Source organism: Octopus sinensis, linkage group LG8 (assembly GCF_006345805.1).
Source record: "Octopus sinensis linkage group LG8, ASM634580v1, whole genome shotgun sequence".
NCBI lineage: Eukaryota > Metazoa > Mollusca > Cephalopoda > Octopoda > Octopodidae > Octopus > Octopus sinensis.
In genome coordinates this window covers 21,520,045-21,534,102 of record NC_043004.1, presented here as the reverse complement: position 1 = coordinate 21,534,102, position 14,058 = coordinate 21,520,045, and the positions used below count along the sequence as shown (strand labels likewise).

General features: G+C 38.1%; 1 long non-coding RNA gene across 1 annotated transcript; it reads right to left on the bottom strand.

Moving 5' to 3' along the window:
* Positions 1 to 2,465: 2,465 nt before the first annotated feature.
* On the bottom strand, positions 2,466 to 11,631 carry LOC118764416. Its single transcript, XR_005000229.1, has 4 exons — positions 11,618 to 11,631; positions 5,853 to 5,858; positions 2,888 to 2,900; positions 2,466 to 2,579 (listed from the first exon to the last, which is right to left on the bottom strand). It is a non-coding gene; the product is annotated as an uncharacterized LOC118764416 (long non-coding RNA).
* Positions 11,632 to 14,058: the final 2,427 nt, after the last annotated feature.

The window sequence follows — 14,058 nt, the reverse complement described above, 5'->3', positions numbered from 1 at the left end:
GCACAAGTGAGACCATAATCTGGTGGCCTATGCCAGGGGTGTAACCAGTCCACTTATGCGTGCCTTTTTTTCATTGGACACTAAACTCTGCTTGCAAAGATCTGTTGAGGCAAGTGAAATTAAAATCAAAATCAAATTCGATGACTGGCATCCGAGCTAGTGGAGCGCTAAGAGTACCATACGAGTGAGATCGTTGCCAGAGCAGTAAGCTGGCCTCCATGCTGATGGCACATTGAAAACACCATTCGAGCGTGATCGTTACCTGTGTCACCTTACTAGCACTTGTGCTGATGTCACGTGACAAAAACATTCGAGCGAGGTCATTGCCAGTGCTGCTGGACTGGCTCCTGTGCAGTTGGCACATAAAAAGCACCATTTGAGCATGGCCGTTGCCAGTACCGCATGTCTGGCCCTCGTGCCGGTGGCATGTAAAAGCACCCACTACACTCTCAGAGTGATTGGCATTAGGAAGGGCATCCAGCTGTAGAAACTCTGCCAGATCAGATTGGAGTCTGGTGCAGCCATCTGGTCCGCCAGACCTCAGTCAAATCGTCCAACCCATGCTAGCATGGGAAGCGGATGCTAAACGATGATGATGATGATGATGATGATGATGATATATATATTATATATATATATATATATATATATATATATGTATGTATATATTTATGTGTGTCTGTGTGTGTGTATGTGTATGTATGTATGTAAAGAGTAAAATAAGGATTCAGATAGAATTGAATACTTGAAAATATATGCACCATGTAGGGTTGGATAACCCCGTGGTTTCTGTCTATGGTTGATAAGTATCAAATAAGATAAACCTTTAAAAGTGTACCCCACTCCCATATCATCTGGACAATGCAGAAGCTAGAGATGTGAGTGGTTAGTGAGAGCTTTTCAAGCCATGTTCAGGCATGCTGTCAGTAAGGTGAATGTCAGCAATGAGTATAGCAAAGAATTTAGTGTACAGGTAGTTCACCAGGAATTGGTTTTTAGCCCCATTTTGTTTATCATAAATCATAATAGAGGAATTTAAGACAGGCTGTCTTTGGAGCTCATCTACACTGATGACCTTGTTCTTACTGCTGAGTCACTACCAGAAGTAGAGATGAAATTTCAGATGTGGAAGCAAGGTCTGGAATCATAGGGCCTTAGAGTTAATTTAGCAAAGATCAAAGTCCCAGTAAGTAGTGGGAATGAACCTGAAACCATGTGGTTAGGAACAAAACTTCTTACCACTCAGCCATTCTTGGACCTATCCATACTATCAACAAAACCAAAAATCTGTATGAATTTGATTTTGACTGTCATATTAAACTCTTTGATAACAAACATTTCCACTCAAAATAAAGACCAGCTAATACAAATACTGAATGATACCAAATTCATTCACAGGAAAGAATTCAGATTAAAACTAGGTTAGCAAATGGAATGTTTCTTAACCATCTAGACTGTGTAATATTAAATGATCATATGAAGGACTTTACTTCTAACTGCAAGTTCAAATGTATTAATCCTCCATTTTGTAACCAAGTCACCCATGTTTAAGTAAACAACCTTATGCATGAGAACTAAGAGAGTAAAGCTCTATCTTCAGGGAAGAAAGATAATAATGAGAATAACCGACTATCTTTCATCTTTTGTCTTTTAATTGTTTCAGACACTGGACTGCAGCTATGCTGGGTATTTTTAGTCAAACAAATTGATCTCAGTGTTTATTTTATAAGCGAGGCCTATTGTTTCTTAGTTGCTTAACTAAAATGCTGTTTTGGGAGTGTAAACAAACCAACACCAGTTATCAGGCAGTGGTTGAAGACAAACACAATGATGCATATTTATCTATCAATTTATCTATCTATCTATCTATCTATCTATCTATCTATCTATCTATCTATCTATCTATCTATCTATCTATCTATCTTCTATCTGTCTATATCTATATATATATGTGTGCACACACAGACATACAAACATACACACACACACATCTGTATATAAAAAGGGCTTCTTCCAATTTCCATGCAAGAAAGCCACTCACAGGCATAATTAGCATGGGGCTATTGTAGAAGATACTTGCTCAAGGTTCCATGCCATGGAACTGAACCCAGGATCATATGGTTGGAAGAAAACTTTTTATAACACAGCCACACAAACATATATGTGTACGTATGTGTATAATGTATATATATATATATATATATAGATATATATATATATATAGAGAGAGAGATATATATATATAGATATATATATATATATAGAGAGAGAGATATATATATAGATATATATATATAGATATATATATATATATATATATATTATATATATATATATATATATATATATTTGTGTGTGTGTGTCAAGGATATGTGGCCTAGGTAAGCAACGTAGGCAGTGCCTACATTGAATAAAATAGATCAACAGCAACATTTTCCTCATATGGCAAAATATGCACCTACTTTAATAAAATTGTGTAGGTTAGTCTGATTACTATGCATAAAATGCAAAATGTTTCATTTTCTTTTTTGTAGGTTAGGTAGGCATCATTTACCCCTGCTTTTCAATTTCAATCTAAGCTACGCATAGTACTGCTGTAGTACACATGCTACGTACATTTCTACAACACCGCTTTCTTTAAGTGCTATGAAGGCAGAACAAGATCTGCCTTTAACTCAGTCATGCACCTGCGTTTCACTTATTTTTTGTGTTTTACTACATAAAGGTCACCAACTGCCTGCCCTAAGTAATTATTGACTGCACATGCCTGATATTCATATATATATACATTCTTTTACTAGCTTCAGTCCTTTGCCTGTGGCCATGCTGGAGCACCACCTTAGTCAAACAAATCGACTTCAGGTCTTACTTTTTTTAAGCCTAGTACTTATTCTATTGGTCTCTTTTGCCGAACCGTTAAGTTACGGGGATGTAAATACACCAACATCGGTTTTCAAGTGATGGTGGGGGACAGACACAGACACACAAACATATACATCTACTATTAAACCTTGGGAGGTGCATTATGCTTGTAATAATAAACCCATGCACTGGTTGGTCCTTTATTGGTATTGTTCATGTTATTTCTTTTTTTTTTTTGTCAAATAATCATTTCATCACATTGCTGCAATCTCTTCAGAGACACATCTCTCTACATCCATTTCTTTTGAACTTATGTTCCAGCATTGAGATTTGTCCAAGATCTGTCTGGGATGAGTATGTGAGTGTGTGTATGTTTGTATATGTGTATCTCTGTATGTCTGTATCTGCGTGTGTTTATACATAAGTGCATGCATCTGTATGTGTGTGTGTGTGTGTGTGTTTTAAATACTGACTTGTGTCATTTTTATATACATAAGATAGCAGTTTTGGTTTTCTCTTGTTTTCTTTGCAAGCGCCCACGTTTATCCATATGAAGTTTCTCTCATTGACAGTTAAGCATAATCACACCATATGAGGAATCAAGACGCGCAGAAATCACCCAACATGAGTACAACAGTATAAACCAGGCCTGTAATAAACACTTCAGCAACAGATTGAAATGGATGAGACAACAACGACAACCACAATAACATGTGAGAAACATAAAGAAAATACCTAAACAACATTGATGGAATTGTGATGTCCGACAGCGAACAATCTGAGAAATACAACACCATCACAAATGAGAACAATCACACACCCGGAATGTATGGTGTGATACAACTGGATAAAAACAAAACATGAGCCCTAGAATTACCACCAAAATATGCTGTATATAACAAGGTCAGTAAGATCAATTGTCTGTTTGAGATTAGATGGAGATTAGGACGCTACCACTACAGTAACGACACAAATATAAGAAACCACCACAACAATAATACACAAAATACTCACAGTACCACCAACAGTAATAACAACGATGGTGAGGACAACAAAAACAACAGCAACAACAATAACAACTACAACACCAGCAATGACAACACTGCCAGCACCAGCAACAACAACGATAGCAACAACCACACATACAATGGTAACAACAACAACAACACCTCAGAAAATCTCTTTTATAACTCAATCAACAAATCCTGTGAGATGACATGAATCTAACCATGAGACTTACCATTCAGCAAAAGAGTGTGCATCCCGCTTTACACACACAATAGAACAGAAGCCAAGATCTCTTCAGCTAGAAGCAGACTCATGAAAACAATAATATAAAAGGACTAGCCCAAAACAGAATGAGTTGGAGACCCATCAACTCAGTACAGCAGCTGCGATGGGAATACAAAGGCTAAAACATAGAGTTAGGAACAACGAAATAGTATACCTCCCTACAGACAAATCCGGCAGGATGTCAGTAGACAGCCTGCAAAATTACATCCAGACAATGCAACAGCACATCGAAAACATGAGAGAAGTTACACAGCAGGAATATGAAAGAATAGAGAAGATCCTCAATGCACACATAGGAATGTGGTGTAATGTACTCCAACCTAAGCAGCGCAGAGCGCAGAACTTCATAAGATTAAACAATGGCATTCCTACATTCTATGGGTTACGGAAAGACCATAAACCCATCACAGACCCTTTTTCTGTCCCCCACCCCCAAATGACCGGTTTGTGGTACCAATATTGCCAGCTGTCATATAAATAATGCTCAGATCCATGCAAGGAATATCATTTAAGAACATATTTGAAATGAGATAAACATATTTGAAATGAGATAAACCCATCACAGAACCTTTTTCTGGACCCACAAAATGACCGGTTTGTGGTGCCAATATTGCAAGCCATTATAGGCTATCATACTTCCTCTCGGAAGTGTTAAGATCACTCATTGAGATGTTATCTGGTGCTTGTGAAAGCACAGAGGACCTTCTCAGTAGGGTTAATGAATGTAACCGCTCCCATATATAATATATATATTTCATCAACATCAACATCATCATCATCATCATCATCATCATCATCGGTTAACACCCATTCTCCATGCTGGCATGGGTTGGATGGTTTGACTAGAGCTGGTAAAGCCAGAGCCCGCACCACGTTCCATTGTCTGTGCTGACATAGTTTCCCTGGCTGGATGCCTCTCGTAGTGCCAACCACTCTCAGAGTGTACTGGGTGCTTGCAACATTGCACCAGCACTGGTATCAACTCTGCTGTGATGGCGGTGAACCAGATATCTCAGTCCTTAGTCATCTCCTTTGTAAGACTCAATGTCTTCAGATCGGCCATCAATACTTCAGGTATGTGTGTGTATGTACGATAGGCTTCCAAATCTGCACACAAGGTATTGGTCAGCCTGCGGTTATAGCAGAAGACACTTGTCCAAGGTACTGCTCAGTAGAACTAAATACGTGACCACATAATTTGGAAGTAAGCTTCTTTACTACACAGCCACACCTGCATCTATCTATATGTGTATGTATATATCATCATCATAATCGAAGGCGCATGGCTCAGTGGTTACAGCGTCGAGCTTACGATCGTGAGGTTGTGAGCTCGAATCCCGGACCGGGCTGCGTGTCGTGTTCTCGAGCAAGACACTTTATTTCACGTTGCTCCAGTTCACTCAGCTGTAGAAATGAGTTGCGATGTCACTGGTGCCAAGCTGTATCGACCTTTGTCTTTCCCTTGGATAACACTGGTGGCGTGGAGAGGGGGAGACTGGTAGGCATGGGCGACTGCTGGCCTTCCATAAAACAACCTTGCCCGGACTTGTGTCTAGGAGGGTAACTTTCTAGGTGCAATCCCATGGTGATTCATGACCGAAGGGGGTCTTTACCCATCATAATCATCATTTAATGTATGTCTTCCATGCTGGCATGGGTTGGACGGTTTGACCAGAGTTGTTAAGGCCAGGAGCCACACCAGGCTTCATTATCTGTTCTGTCATAGTTTCTATGGCTTATTGCCCTTCCTAATGCCAGCTGCTCTACAGAGAGAATGGTTGCTTTTTATGTGGCACAAGTGTTTTTAACATGGCACCAGCACAAATACTTTTCATGTAGCACCAGCACCGATATTAATTCTGCTGTGGTAAACAGGTCTTCTTGAGTACAGCAAGGCACTAGTTATCTCAGTTCTTTGTCATCTCCTTTGTAAGGCTTAGTGTTTCGTGATCGGCCTTCATTACTTCATTCCATGTTTTCCAAGGTCTCCCTCTTCCACAAGTTCCATCTACTTTAAAGGATTGACACTTCTGTATGTGTATATGACACTTCTGTGCATGCATGGATGTGTGTGTGCACGAGTGTGTATAGATATATAGATTTGGCAATACAAGCAAGAAATATAGAACAAAAGACATGAGCATGTTTGTGTGTGTGTGTGTGTTATTATTATTATTGTTGTTGTTATAATTATCATTATTATTATGAAAACAGTCCAACCCATGCCCAGCATGAAGCAGACGTTAAGCAATGATGATGATTTGGCAGAAGTAACAAAGTGACTGAAGGGCTGAGAGTTTCATGCATTAGTTTGATTAGTACTAAAGCACAAAACTCCTGGCCTTTGAGTCCCACTGTTACTTTTGCTACATATATTACACACACACACACACACGTGCACACACACACACGCACATGCACCCACACACATATGCATACAAGCATAAACATATATTCATCTATACATACATATATACATGTGTATAGCGTTAGGAAGGGCATCCAGCCGTAGAAACACTGCCAGATTTGACTGGGCCTGATGAAGCCTTTTGGCTTCACAGACCCCAGTAGAACCGTCCAACCCATGCTAGCATGGAAAACGGACGCTAAACGATGATGATGATGATGATGATGATGTGTGTGTGTGTGTTATATTCTGCAGTTACTGTAGTTGTAGTACACTGCTGAAACTCTAGATTTAGTTACTAACATCGATGACAGTAAATAATGCAGTAAAATAAGATAAATGGTGTAAACGTAAAGTTTCAGGAGAGTTTAGATGTAACTGGAATCATAACAAATTTATCTTTATGCTAAAGGAATAGCTAAATTTTGATGTGTGAGTATCTCAGTCTACATGAATGATATTAATGACAAGAAAGACTACAGCCCTGTTAAGTCTCCTAAAAGCAAATTTTACCAAACATCACTTACACAGTTTATACAATGGTGGGCTGAAATGTTCACAGGCTGACAATGAAGGAAATATGTTAGAGCTGCGAAATCTTGTATGCATTAATTTTATCCTTTCTTATCAATAAATGCATTGTTTCTTTCAAGGTAAACTGACATCTTAATAATTCAAAGAAGACTTCTGGATGTCCTGCAACTGCCTCCACAAAGGAAAACATTAATCATGTTCATCACATTGTGATGGATGACTGGCAGTTAACTATAAATCAAACAGCATCTCCAATGAGTGAGCTAAGAATATTCTGCACAATGAACTTGGCCTGACGAAGGTTTCTGCTCAGTGACTGATACATCATCTGACATCTGATCAAAAGCTCACCCAAATGATTGCATCACCAGAAGATCTAGATGCTTTCTTTGAGTGTTCTCTAAGCCAGAATGAGTATTTCTTTCATCACTTTGAGCTAGTGAAAAAGTGACAATCCATGCAGTGGAAACACTCTTCTTGACCTGCTCCAAAGAAGGCCAACAATGTTTCCTCTGCATGGAAGCTAATAGTTTCAATTTTGGGGGGATGCAAAAAACATGATGTTTATTGATTGCTTTCAAAAGGGCCACCATCATCAACAGAGATTACTATGCCGACTTGCTGAGGCAGTTATGAAAGGCTATCAGGACCAAACAGCCAAGAAAACTGACAAAACAGGTTTTATTTCATCAGAACAATGCTCCAGTATACAAATTCTTGCTTTTAATGGCTGCTGTATGTGGCTGTGGCTTTATCACTCTCCCTAATCTTTGGATTTGGCTCCTTCTGACTATTATCTGTTCCCCAACATGAAAAATCATTTGGCTGAGAACCAGTACCACAGTGATGATGACATCAAATCTGCTGTTTATTACTTTTTTGATGAGCAGGATGAAAACTTTTTCACCAACGGGATCCAAGTACTGCAACTTGGATGAAGGAAGTATGTAGACTGCAAGGGGATCTATGTAGAAAAATAAACTACATTCGTCACACTCCATGAGCCTATCTTGGTCAACCTACAAACTTTTCAGCTGACCCTTGTACCACAGCATTACATTAAACTTATAGAGTTATGCTATTTCAAGGATTTCTTGGCATTCATTAGGAACAGCCTGTACAGGAAAGAATCTAAAGGAGATGGACTTGGATATCCTCAAATGCTCGATACAAAAATGAAATTGACTACATCTTGTTCAGTAGACAGTGCCATTCTACTGTCTCCATAGTAGTGCCATTCAACATAGGCATTGATCATTGCTTGCTAAGCACAAAGATCATGTTCAATGAAATCAGAGAGAATAAAGCCTCTGCGTGTCTCAATCAAGAATCAACATGCCAAAATCTTGAAGTGAAATAGTTGCAGGAAGCTATCAAGAAGGAAATGTGGAGTCAATTTGAGGAGCTAGATGAGGATTACAATTATCTAGTCCAGAAAATTGAAAACTGGATATGGAAAGCAAATACTGCAAGCTAGCAGATGGAAGAATATCAGAGGAGACAGAAACTGCTAGAGAAATGGGAAACTGACAAGGAACACAAAAGATCACCTTGGGTATTCCATTCTCTACACAGCAATCGGAAAACATCTCAGAAATGATTTTGAGAATTATAGACTGAATAATCTGATGAAGGCTGCAGAGGAAAGGAAAAGTTTAAAAAAACTGTAGAAGGCTGGAACTCTATAGATCAGAAGTGATGGTATTTAACTACAAGGATGGGTTCATGGTGTGAGACAAAGGAGAGATGGAAGAGGTATGCAAAATCTTCTTCACTAACCTTTTAAAATCATCAGTGAAGCTTGATTGCCTATAGCCACAAATAGTGGAAGACGTACCACCTACTCTGCCCAGTGACATTGAAAATGCCCCCAAACTAATGTAAACAGACAAAGCCCCTGGGAAAGATGGTATCACAACAAAGATATCAAAATGTGTAAAATCCTCATATTACACTTCAATTGCTATCTGAAGGAGGATAGAATACTGTAGAAAGAGTCAAATACCATCCTGCTTCATAAGAAAGGTGATAAAGAAGATTTAAAAACTATTTCCCCATATACTTCTTGTCTTACCCCTATAAATTGATTACAAAGGTCATAGTCATCAGATTATCAAAACACCTCATTGGCCAACAGCAGAGAAAGCAAGCAGGTTTCCATATGAACTACTGTATGAGAGCCCACATATTCAATCTAACATAGCTCAAAGAACAAGCTTCCTCTGTGTATTGCTTTTATGGATTACAAATACACCTTTAGTAGCTTTGAGATGAGCACAGTGTTGAAATCTTTGGAAATGCAAGATGTTGAGTTACAATACATCAAAATGCTCAGCGATATGAACACTGGATGCACAATATATACAGCTCTGTTGTCACTGCCAGTAAGATAGCAACTGAGAAGGGTGTCAAGTAAAGATATACCTATTTCTTTATTACCCACAAGGGGCTAAACATAGAGGGGATAAACACGGACAGACATAGGTATTAAGTCGATTATATCGACCCCAGTGCGTCACTGGTACTTAATTTATCGACCCCGAAAGGATGAAAGGCAAAGTTGACCTCGGCAGAATTTGAACTCACAACGTAACGGCAGCCGAAATACCGCTAAGCATTTCGTCCGACGTGCCAACGATTCTGCCAGCTCGCCGCCTTACATCAAGTAAAGATATACCATCACTTCAAAGCTTCTTACTGTATATCCAGAAATGGTCATCAAACATTATGACTGGACAGGTGACATGAACATCAATGGTGAGCAAGTAACACACTTTCAATCCACAGATGACACTGTACTCATCACTGAATCTACACACAAACTGCAGATTATGCTAACAGAGCAAGACATGCAGAACTTAGCAGTAGGTCTTTAAATGAACCACATAAAAACAAAATGTACACGGTCAGAAGATGAAGCAGAAGGCTAAGCTGGGGTAGGAAGCAACGAAATCAAGGAGGTAAAGGATTAGTTTTACTTAAAGATATGGATGCTGACGTTTCAAGGAGCATAAGGGTAGGATAGAAGGCCTTCAGCTCAATAAAGGATATGCCCAAAACAAAGATAGACAAATCATACATGCCAGACTCTTCAATAACACCATCTTACCTGTGCTCTTATACACAAGTAGGCATGAGCTGCTACAAAGAAGATAGAACATGACAGGCTACAATGCAAGGGACCAAAAGTTGAAACCATTATCATCATCATCATCATCATCACCACCACCACCACCACCATCATCATCACCACCACCATCATCATCATCATCACCATCATCATCATCACCATCATCATCACCACCATCATCATCATCACCATCATCATCATCATCATCACCATCATCATCATCATCATCATCATCATCATCATCATCATCATCACCATCATCATCTCAGATCTATGCAAGGAATATCATTTGAGAACATATTTGAAATGAGATAATTTAAAAACAGAGCAGAGTGAACATAGTCACAGAATACAAAAATTGCAAAATTCACAGACAATAGGTGGACTCATACAAAGGTATCCAAAAGATTGGAAAAGGCTACTTGGAAGGCTTCTATGACTGTAGGAAGGTAATTTAGTTAACCAATCTGGGTCAAGCTGGAAAAGAATGATGCAATCAAGACAGAATTGGAAGCACATTGTGACCAGTGGTGTCCAACAGTATCTAAGGATCTGAGTGATACTGCGATACTGTATATGCATATAAAAGTATGCTTGTATGTAGGCAAGTATGTGTACATACTTTCACATGCTCATTCATGTACGCATCAAGATTTTGGTTACTGAATTTGCAATTAGTGTATACGATTCTCCAAGAACATAAATATGTTATGTTATGTCATTTATTAATATACCTATTAATTTAAAACCTGAATTATGAAACTATAGCATTGTTGTTGCTGGTTACGTGTTTCTAATAATTGATTAATGGTATGCTGTATTTCCATGAAAATAAAATGAATATTTGCAACTCCATTCAAGAGAGTACAGATTTTTCATAAATCATTTGTCTCCTCCAGCAAATGATACACACATATACATATAGACATAAACCATCACACACATGTATTCACATATAGAATTTTTGTTGTATGGTATTTCACATACTGGTACTTCTCTATGCTATTGAAATACATGTCACTGACCACTTCAGGTCATTTCTCTCAGCACACACATACCTCATATATACCTTTTTTTGTATAATTGTATGTGCATGTGTGTGTGTATAAACAGATAGATAGATACATATATACATACATACACATACATATATTTCTTTACTACCCACAAGGAGCTACACACAGAGGGGACAAACAAGGACAGACAAAGGGATTAAGACGATTACATCGACCCCAGTGCGTAAGTGGTACTTAATTTATCGACCCCGAAAGGATGAAAGGCAAAGTCGACCTTGGAACGTAATGACAGACAAACCACAGCTACGCATATTGCCCGGCATGCTAACGTTTCTGCCAGCTCGCAGCCTTACACATACATAGACACACATGCACACATACACACACCATACATATATCCATCAGTCTGACCTAATGTACATATATATATATATATATACATACATACATATGGGTATATGGACACACATTAATATAAAATTGTTCATCCATATCAAATATTTGAATATTACTGTTTCTAAAATGGTTTTGTAGTGTGGAGGCAAATAATTTTTCACTGAAACAGGTAAAATAGGATAGATGAAAAAAATATAGGGTACAAAAGGTTTGCTATGATTTATCAAATGGGTAACCAAAATAGCGGGTGAACTAAGGATAATTTAGAACATATGCTTAATTTAGATGTAACATCTGATGAGCCTCATTGCCTGAATGTCTCCGTTTGGATTTATAATGCCTCATTGTCTAACAACAATCTCCAGACACCACAAATGTTTGATAATTATCATGATAGTGACAAGAAGAAGAGACGAAGCAGAGATACAAATACTCACTCACACACAAACACTAGTATGTACCTACAAGAATGAGTAAGAATTTGTTGAAGAAACATAATGAGAATCTAAGCCAATACATAAAAGAAGCAACTGGTTTCTTTTGTATGTAAACATATAGGAGAGAGAGAAGCCAGTCTTGTAGTCTGAAAATGTGATCTGTTCTTTGAGTGCAATAGGATTATATGTGAAGAGGGGAGAATACGAATTCATAATTCATGCTAAGCATATGAAATAGAATGAATAAAATGTAAAACAGGAAATTATTATGTCACACGAAACCAGATATATTCGATATTTTGTCTAAACGAATGCAATGAAAGTTTATATCATAACTATATTCTTATTATATAACTTATTCAAATTTTATTTTCAAAAGGGATTTTTTTTTTTCAGTATCTAAGAAAAGAAATAAATATGAGTAAAATAATCTGAATTTTCTATTAAATGTCAATTTCTTGTACATATGTATGCATGTGTGTATTTATGTGTACATATAGTGAAGGTGCATGGCTTATTGGTTAGGGTATTAGGCTCACAGTTGTAAGGTCGTGAGTTTGATTCCCAACAATGCATTGTGTCCTTGAGCAAGACACTTTATTTCATGTTGCTCTTGTCCACTCAGCTGGCAAATATGAGTAGTACCTGTATTTCAAAGGGTCAACCTTGTCACATTGTGTTAGCAGAAGCCCCCTGAGAACTGTGTTAAATGTACACATGTCTGTGGAATGCTCAGCCACTTGCATGTTAATTTCACAAGCAGGCCGTTCTGTTGATCGATCAAATGGAACCTTCATCATCGTAACCAATGGAGTGCCAGTTATACATGCAAGCATTCATGTTGGGTATGAATGTATGTCTGTTATGTGTGCATGCATGTGAATAAGCAAGTGTGTATGTAAGCATGTATTTATGCATGCATGTATGTATGTTCATATGTATGAGTGTTCAGCACCACCCCTCATCCGGCCCACTGAAATCCACATGTGTTTTTCATTCTCTCTCTGTTTATTTCCTCTTATTCCTTTCTGTTGAAGAGCATAGGCTCGAAATGTAAAAGACTTTTTCATTTTTCCTGAGCATCAAACTAATACATTTGCTTGTTGTTCATACACCTGTCTTGTTTTTCTATAAATTTCAACTAGACATATATATTCACACACACAAGCACATGCACACACACACACACACACACACACACACACATATATTGTTGTTGTTTGAGATGGTCATATATTTTGCCAAATAAACTCACGCATTATATATTCGTTCTTCACGTGTTTATTACTGTTCTTATTCTAACCTATGTCCATCACGTCTGCAGCTTCTTCAGTGACACTTTCCATCTTCGAGTGTGCCCTTGCTCTGTTTATTCCATTCTGTTCTTCTATGATGTGTATCCTCATATGCATGTGCATACATGAGTGTATGTGTGTGTGTGATAGTTCTTAGTAGCACTATGACCCTTCCCTAAGCCCCCTCCCCTTTGCCACTGCTGCTGCCGTTGAACCCGATTTTTGGTACTGTTCCTGTATCTCTCTGTCTTTGCGTGTTCACCCATACTGCTGCCATCATGGTAGTTGTTGTTGTTGCCATTGTTTTTAATGTTGTTGCTGTTGTCATTTTTGGTCGCATTGTTAATATTGTTGCAGTCGTCTGTGAAGTTACTGTACGTGTGTTTGTATGTGTATATGGTTTTACTTCCTACATTGTTTGTATCTGTGCCCTTAATACAGTTTTCTTTTTTTTTATCTGTCTCTATTTCTCTATTTCTTATATCTATCATCGGTATGTGCATATTTGTCTATTGTGTGTGTATTACATTGTTTGTATCTGTCTTTATCCATCAAGTCGTGGGGGTATGGTGGTGGTTGTAATTGTTCCATTTGTATTTTCTGTTGAGGCTCAGTCTGTCTATTGCTATATTTGTAGCCTCTGTGATCTATCATCATCACTGTTCGACCGTGGTCGAGACAATGAAAT